We start from the raw sequence: 7,500 nt of genomic DNA, 5'->3' as shown, positions 1-7,500 counted from the left end.
CCTTAGCTTCAACAAGAAGAGCATGAGAATAGAGGATTCTACGAAGGCGCACCCCTCCTCTCCACAGCCTCTGCTTTAGTGACAAGAGATAATTACTGTGAGATTGATCGCCTGTCAAAAGTAACTAAAGCAAATAAATCGTTTGAAGCTGGGCCGCACTGAATCTGAACAGCGGCTAATGGAGGCTCTGGGTAAGGTCGGCCCAGCCCGCCCATAATTTGACTTGATGAAGCATCCTAGCAGAGGTGGCTTGTATGAAAAATGCTATTAATGAGCCAACACACATACACACAGGCATACATAAACACACACACACACACACGGCCCATTCTGCATCCTCCCCCGGCCCAAACCCAGCGAGGCGGGGTCTGTACATTACAGAGCTAAATGAGGAGGAAAACTGAAGTCACTTCACATGATGAATGTTTCATTTCATCCGCCTGACCTGCGTGATAAGGGACAGAACACCAGGTAGTGTTCGGGGAGGAGGGGTGCGGTTGTGTCCAAGGATGAGGATGAAGAAGACCTGACACCAGAGATCGGGATCCAGCCTCTCTACGCCATCGCTGCCGTTTCTGGGAAGAGGGAGGTATCGTTCCTCTGCATGTGGCACCAGCAGGACCACCGCAAGTGTTTGCGTGTCGCTGACACACTCCGACGGCTAGAGGACATGTTCCAAACGTCTTCCTGGCAGACTCCGTGCCCGTGGAAGGAGGCGAGGCACCAGGGGTGGAGGGCAGGGGAGCAAGGGAGGATCTCTGGAGGAGAAGAGTTGAGAGGAAGGGGGAGGGGGGGTGGGGAGGGGGGGGGGGGGGCGGTGAGAACACTCTCCTTATCTAAATGGAATTGAACAGTGTAACGTTCTGTTTGCCAATTTGCATAAAAAAATCGACAACACTCATTGTTTAGCTAATGGTAATTCCTTACATAGCCAAAATCTCTCTCTCTCTCTCTCTCTCTCTCTCTCTCTCTCTCTCCCTGTTTACTGCACCTAATCGAGCCATTTATCTTTATTGTGTTAGCGGGCCGCATATATGTTTGCTGAAATTAATACACTTTTTACACACCGTTCAGCTTAAGCAGATGGGTAATTGATTTTAAAGTGAATGTGAACTGTTGAACCATAAAATAGGTACATTAGCATGCATATTAATACGAGTGTGAGGAGAGGTTGTGTCAGGAGCCGGCAGGGGCCGGATAAAGTGACAGGTGTTATTTACCAAGACGCTCAGAGAAGCTCAGGGGCCTTGCTAGAGGGACACGCACGCATAATCACCTCCTCTCCTGTCTGTGCATTGAAACGAGACGTACACACATTTACACACACACACACACACACACACACACACACACACACACTGTACATACTGCACATCCCACATCAACACATCCACATTGTTCTGTGTATTTCATAGAAGCGATGGTGACCACATATTCTCTTTTCATAATTTTAACTCCTATTGGGGTACAATTCTAAGGGCAAAAATTTCTAAGCTGAAAATCAAACATTTAACTGAGGTTCTTGACTGTTCGACGTCCAATTGTTCTGTCATCTCTCTTGTTCCACACAGCTGTAGACTATTATTTAAGTAGGATTCAACTCATATGTGTTTGCGCTCAGGCGCTGTCCATTAGGCCTGGTGCTGAAAGCTGCAGGAGGAGTTAAATAACAAGTAGGCCTACATTTACATCGCTGTGCCAATTTTGAGTTGACACACACACATCACACTCATACAACTACAAACTTACAGGCACACGCACACACACACCCGCACGCACACAGACAAAGACAAAGATCATTATGTGCCCAACTCTGCTCTGGGATGTAGCCCCTGCATCTTGAAACTGGACATTACTGGGGGGTTACAGAAGAAGAGCGGATTTGTATTTACTGTAATATTGATAGTGAGAATGAGTTCCATTTTGTGTTTTATTGCCCCTTATATCATAAGTTGCGTCAAAAATTATTTGAGAGATGTAAAAATATTGATTTGATGTGGTTGAGTGATGCATAGAGACTAAAATTTATTTTTGATCATAAGGTATTTGCACTGGATAAACGAACAAAGATAACTTATATGTGATGCATTTATTTAGGATTCTGAGGAAAGACTGTTATTTTTATTTATTTATTTTCTGTTATTGTTTGGTGTACATTGCGTAGCTTACAAACCGTGAGACGTGTATGTGATATAGTTAATTATTGTTGATGGTGTCTTATAATCCCGTAAGGGATGGATCCTCGGACATTCATTCATTCATTCACACACACGCAGGCACGCACGCATGCACACATTCTGTAAGCGCACCAGCACACAGTCACAGCTGTGGTGTAAAATGTCTCATGTTCCTCTCTCTTCAGTCCCAACATCATTGGAAACACGTCTGAGACACGGTCTCTCTCTGGTCTCCCTCAGTGACCTGGAAACACATCTGAGACACGGTCTCTCTCTGGTCTCCCTCAGTGACCTGGAAACACATCTGAGACACGGTCTCTCTCTGGTCTCCCTCAGTGACCTGGAAACACGTCTGAGACCCGGGCCCTGTACTACGAAACAGGATTACGGGGTTAGCGCGATAACTCCAGTTTCAAGCCTGGTTTATCTGTACTACGAAGGTGGTTCACTTTTCACCGTGCTATATCGCCATTGTAACCTATGCTGCCGAGCTAACCTGCTCCAGGGCAGGTTAAGTTCCAGATTATGGATCAAAACATATGAAGCACTGCCCGCTGACCGATCAATTCACTTGGAAAAAGGCATATGGACGTTAAGATTCTATATGGAACTTCAGTGTGCAAATTAAAAAAAATAATGTGCAGTGCGTGAACAGAGAGGTTCTTTTAAGAAGACTTTTTACAAACTCTTTGGCTTTCCCCGATATCAAATGAAAAATTGTAGAATGACAGCTGCTTGAGCCATATTTTGCCTTGTGCATTAACAGTCGTAGACTGTAGGCTATGCGCTGGCTTGCGTTTTATTAGTCTACATGCAGTTTCGTGTAGGCTGTGGGTGATGCGGAGAACCAAGTAAAAACACTCATTTTTTATTCAATTTTGAAGTCTTTAATGTTGATTTATTAGACTAGCCTCCCGTTCCTAGGAACAAAGAGAAGTAGGCTACATTTTAATTGAATTGTGATAGCACCAATGCCTGACAATCAATGACGTTATAGGCCTACTGAAATAGGCTACTTTTTCCCCGTAGGCTTAGAGCCTTCTTCTCCACCTCAAGCTTCAGTTTTTCCATCTTAATAGCCGGTTTTATCTCTAGTTCCTCTTGTATAGAGACATCACATTGTCGACTCCAACCTGAAACTATTAAAAACTATGGCCTACATTTGCTTTATTTAAGCGTCCCTTGCCACATCTCACGGGGTTTCAGCTGAAAGAATAAGATATATAGATATAGACTACAATTGCTTTACACGCCATAAGAATAGGCATAGCCAAATGATCTAGCCTATTCGTGTTCATGAGGAGGATAATGATAAAACGTAGGCAGTATTTTTCCAGCTTTCCTTCCTGCCTTTGGCAGTAGCGACTGTGTTGGCCTATAGTTCATATTTCTATAATATTGCTCCTCTTGTCTTCTTTCGTGTAACGTCAGAGGTCCAACTCTGTGTCGTGTAGCCATGCCAGCATCTCGGGTCCTAGGTCAAAGAGGCTGGCTTCCGAGGGTGGTCTGTACAAGGGGCAAGTGGTGATTATATGTTTGGCTGACTGTTCAGGGTCACCGCACTTGCATGCCGCACTGTCTGCCAGGCCCCACTTCTTCATCGATGTTTTAAAACGACCAACCCCAGTTCGCAGGCGGTTCAGTGTGGTCCATTGCCGGCGTGGTAGGTCGTCTCCTCCTATGGCGCCACCTCCTGGGTCCCAGATGTAGTGATGGACGCGGGAGGGCCCTGCTGACTGCCACTCCTGCTTCCAAGCTGCTGCCAGCCAAGCATCTCTGGAGATGTCCTCAGAGGTGGAATTGAGCATCTCTTGTGTAAAATGTGGTGGACGGATCTTGGTTATGTATTGTTTGCCTTGTCCATGGCCGTGTCCGAATACCCATACTAAGGTATCCGATTGGTCATTTCGAGCAAATACCTCCCCTTTTTCCGTGAACACGCTCATAGCTGGATTGGACCAGCTGGGTCGACTTAACGAGTTGATAGCCACCGTCGTAGTACTGTTTATCCGTGATTGCGGTTGTCCGGTTTACTCGAGCGAGCTAGCGGAAAGTTATCCTCGATATGTTGAACGAGCTTCGTAGTACAGTCAGGCCCCCGGTCTCTCTCTGGTCTCCCTCAGTGACCTGGAAACACGTCTGAGACACAGTCTCTCTCTGGTCTCTCTCTGATGTCCTTCTGTGAACTGGAAACAAGTCTCAGACACGGTCTCTCTCTGGTCTCCCTCCCTATACTACATACTACATAGTATATACTGCATCCGATCATAGTAAATACTGTTTAGTACATACTACTCCATGAAAATACGTTTAGTATGCAAGATAATTGTAGTATACTACCCGATGCCATCCAGTGAAAGTAACGGGCTGTGGCTCACATATGGTTCATGTTTACAGCAGTATTGAGCTAGACAGGCAGTTTTGTGTTTATATGTGTGGTATTATTCCATATTGAGCTAGCCAGGTGGTTTTGTGTTTATATGTGTGGTATTATTCAGTTTGGGAAATCTATTTGATCATTTTCCACTGTAACGTTATACTTGATTGCTGAGTAATAAATCAAGAGACGAGCGAGCAGGCAGTGGCTCTGGGGGCGGAACCTGGGGGACGTTACGTTGACAAGCCCAAGCGAACAACTGGCTGCTCAGTAGCTTGGGATTGTCATTATTATTGTTATTATTGGGGTGGTGAGAAGCTTCTGCAGTGGAGGGATTCTTTTTGCAGAATTAGCCATTGGATTGTGTTCAGACATAACGTAGGCTGTTAAAGGGCAATGCTCGTTTTTGACAACCTGGACCTTATTTACGACATATTATAAGAAGTTTGACTCACCGAGATCACTTTGGTGTAGTTCGGAGGCCTGTAGAAGAAATTTAAAATCCAGCGCGAGCCAGTATATCCATGTAATGACGGTGATCGGGGCACCGAGAATGCAGTTTCTCAAAATCTATTTTCGGCCGCTAAACGGTTGTTTTAATCAATCAGATTGGATGAATCGACAGTTGAGATTCCTCAACGCGAGGCATTGTAGTGGTTTTCAAATACGGGGTCTTTAGCCTCTGTAATATGATCTTTACACGCCTTTCTCCACTTGCTCCAGCACGCATGCGCACAGGCCAGCGCGCAGACTGGCTATTCTCCTGCTCACATTCTCTGCGCTACGATCGGATTGTTGCTGACGAATGACGACGACAATATTCTCGGCACCAACAACGATCGTAGCGCAGAGAATGTGAGCCGGAGAATAGCCAGTCTGCGCGCTGGCCTGTGCGCATGCGTGCTGGAGCAAGTGGGGAAAGGCGTGTAAAGATCATATTACAGAGGCTAAAGACCCCGTATTTGAAAACCACTACAATGCCTCGCGTTGAGGAATCTCAACTGTCGATTCATCCAATCTGATTGATGAAAACAACCGTTTAGCGGCCGAAAATAGATTTTGAGAAACTGCATTCTCGGTGCCCCGATCACCGTCATTACATGGATATACTGGCTCGCGCTGGATTTTAAATTTCTTCTACAGGCCTCCGAACTACACAAAAGTGATCTCGGTGAGTCAAACTTCTTATAATATGTCGTAATTAAGGTCCAGGTTGTCAAAAACGAGCATTGCCCTTTAAAGACACCGCACACATTAACACAAAACTGCTTATGGCTAGCTTAATCTTGATAAAACTAAGATTTCTGCTAAAAAAAAACTAAAAAACAGACAGACTTAGCTACGATGTCCGTGAACATTCAAGCTAGTTTGCTGAATTTCTGTTGCCTAAAATGTCCTTCATCTTTGTTGATACATTACTGAAAGGAAATACTGTGAAATACCACGACATTTCACGGTTTTAGGAATAGTAACCATTCATTGCATACTGGATTTGTGGGGTAGAAATAGTTCTGTTCCGGGAATTTGCAGTAGACTGGATTTCTAGATACTGTGACAGTTTTGATGTAGTATAGTAGTATATAGTATGTAGTATAGTAGTATATAGTATGTAGTATAGTAGTATATAGTATGTATTTCAGATGTAGTGTGGGTATTCAGACACACCCACTGTCTCTCTCTGGTCTGCTTTTTCTGTCTCCATCTTTGCTCCCAAGAAATACTGGATGTGCGGATGGAGGAGTGTGTGTGTGTGTGGGTGTGTGTGTGTGTGTGTGTGTGCGCACGTGTGCGTGCGTGTGTGTGCATGTGTGTGAGTGTGTGTGCGTGTGTATGAACATGTCTGTACAATTCCTAAGCGGGAGATAATGATGTGTGTTTTTGATCAATTGTACAGACAGTGTGATATGACTGAGAGCATACATGTGTGCCTGTGAGTGTGTGTGTGTGTGTGTGTGTGTGTACACACAGAAGGATATGGCTTAAGGTGTCTGCCTACATGCGATAACCTTTCTGTGTGTGTGTGTGTGTGTGTGTGTGTGTTAAACCACTCAGACAGACAGTAGGTGGGTGATGGACTGAGTGGATTGCAGACCAGAGGGCAGTGTTGTTGTTCATTCTGCTGACGAGCTGTGCCCCCCGCCCCCCGCCCTTTCCCTGGAGGGGCTGGTCTGCCACAGTGCTAATCTCACACTCACTGACACACACACACACACACACACACAAACGTACACACGCACACGCTGTCAATACAGCCCCACCAAACAAACAAACAAACAAGCACACACACACACACACACACACAAACGTACACACAACACGCTGTCAATACAGCCCCATCAAACAAACAAACAAGCACACACACACACACACACACACACACACACACACACACACACTCCTGCAACAGGCTCTCTAAATGTCAGAGGAAAGCCCTCTGTCTTGTGTACTGAGCATCAGCGGCTGGCGTTTCCTCCTCTAGGAGGAAGAGTACACAGCAGCTACCCCCCGGGCCGGAGACGCCGGCCACGTCACGCCTCGGAACACGTGTGGTATCATGTCACGCGTAAAAAGAAAGAGCAACCATTCATTCAGCCGGAGGGGGGGGGGGGGGAGGCTTCTCGGCATGCCGGCTTAACGAAGCGGTACGTCACAGTTAAAGATACGTAACACACTCTGGAGTGTCTCTGTGGTAAGCCGAGGGCTGGTGGATCAACTGGCGCCGGAAAAACCTGTCAGCCTGTTGACGAAGCTCGTCGAACCGCTGCCGTCTCTCAACCTCTCAGCCTCTCAGCCTCCCTGCACGTATTTTGCTAGTGGTTGAAGGAGTTCAGTTTCATATCTCAGGTACATGTAGATGTTACTAGATGTCTGGCTATGACATGCCCACGTGTGATCAGCCATTGCAGTGTGCGGTGAGATTGTGCTAGACTCGGCGTGTGTTGCTCT

General features: G+C 46.0%; 1 protein-coding gene across 1 annotated transcript in view; it reads left to right on the top strand.

Annotated features, from left to right (window-relative positions):
- Positions 1 to 7,500, top strand: part of LOC311326050 (RNA-binding protein Musashi homolog 2-like) — a gene marked incomplete at both ends in the record, with an annotated part of 89,937 nt that overhangs the window by 22,319 nt on the left and 60,118 nt on the right. The window lies entirely within an intron of this gene.

The sequence above is a fragment of the Borostomias antarcticus genome (assembly GCF_949987555.1).
Source record: "Borostomias antarcticus genome assembly, chromosome: 1".
Lineage (NCBI taxonomy): Eukaryota > Metazoa > Chordata > Actinopteri > Stomiiformes > Stomiidae > Borostomias > Borostomias antarcticus.
This window is presented reverse-complemented; position numbering and strand designations above follow the sequence as displayed.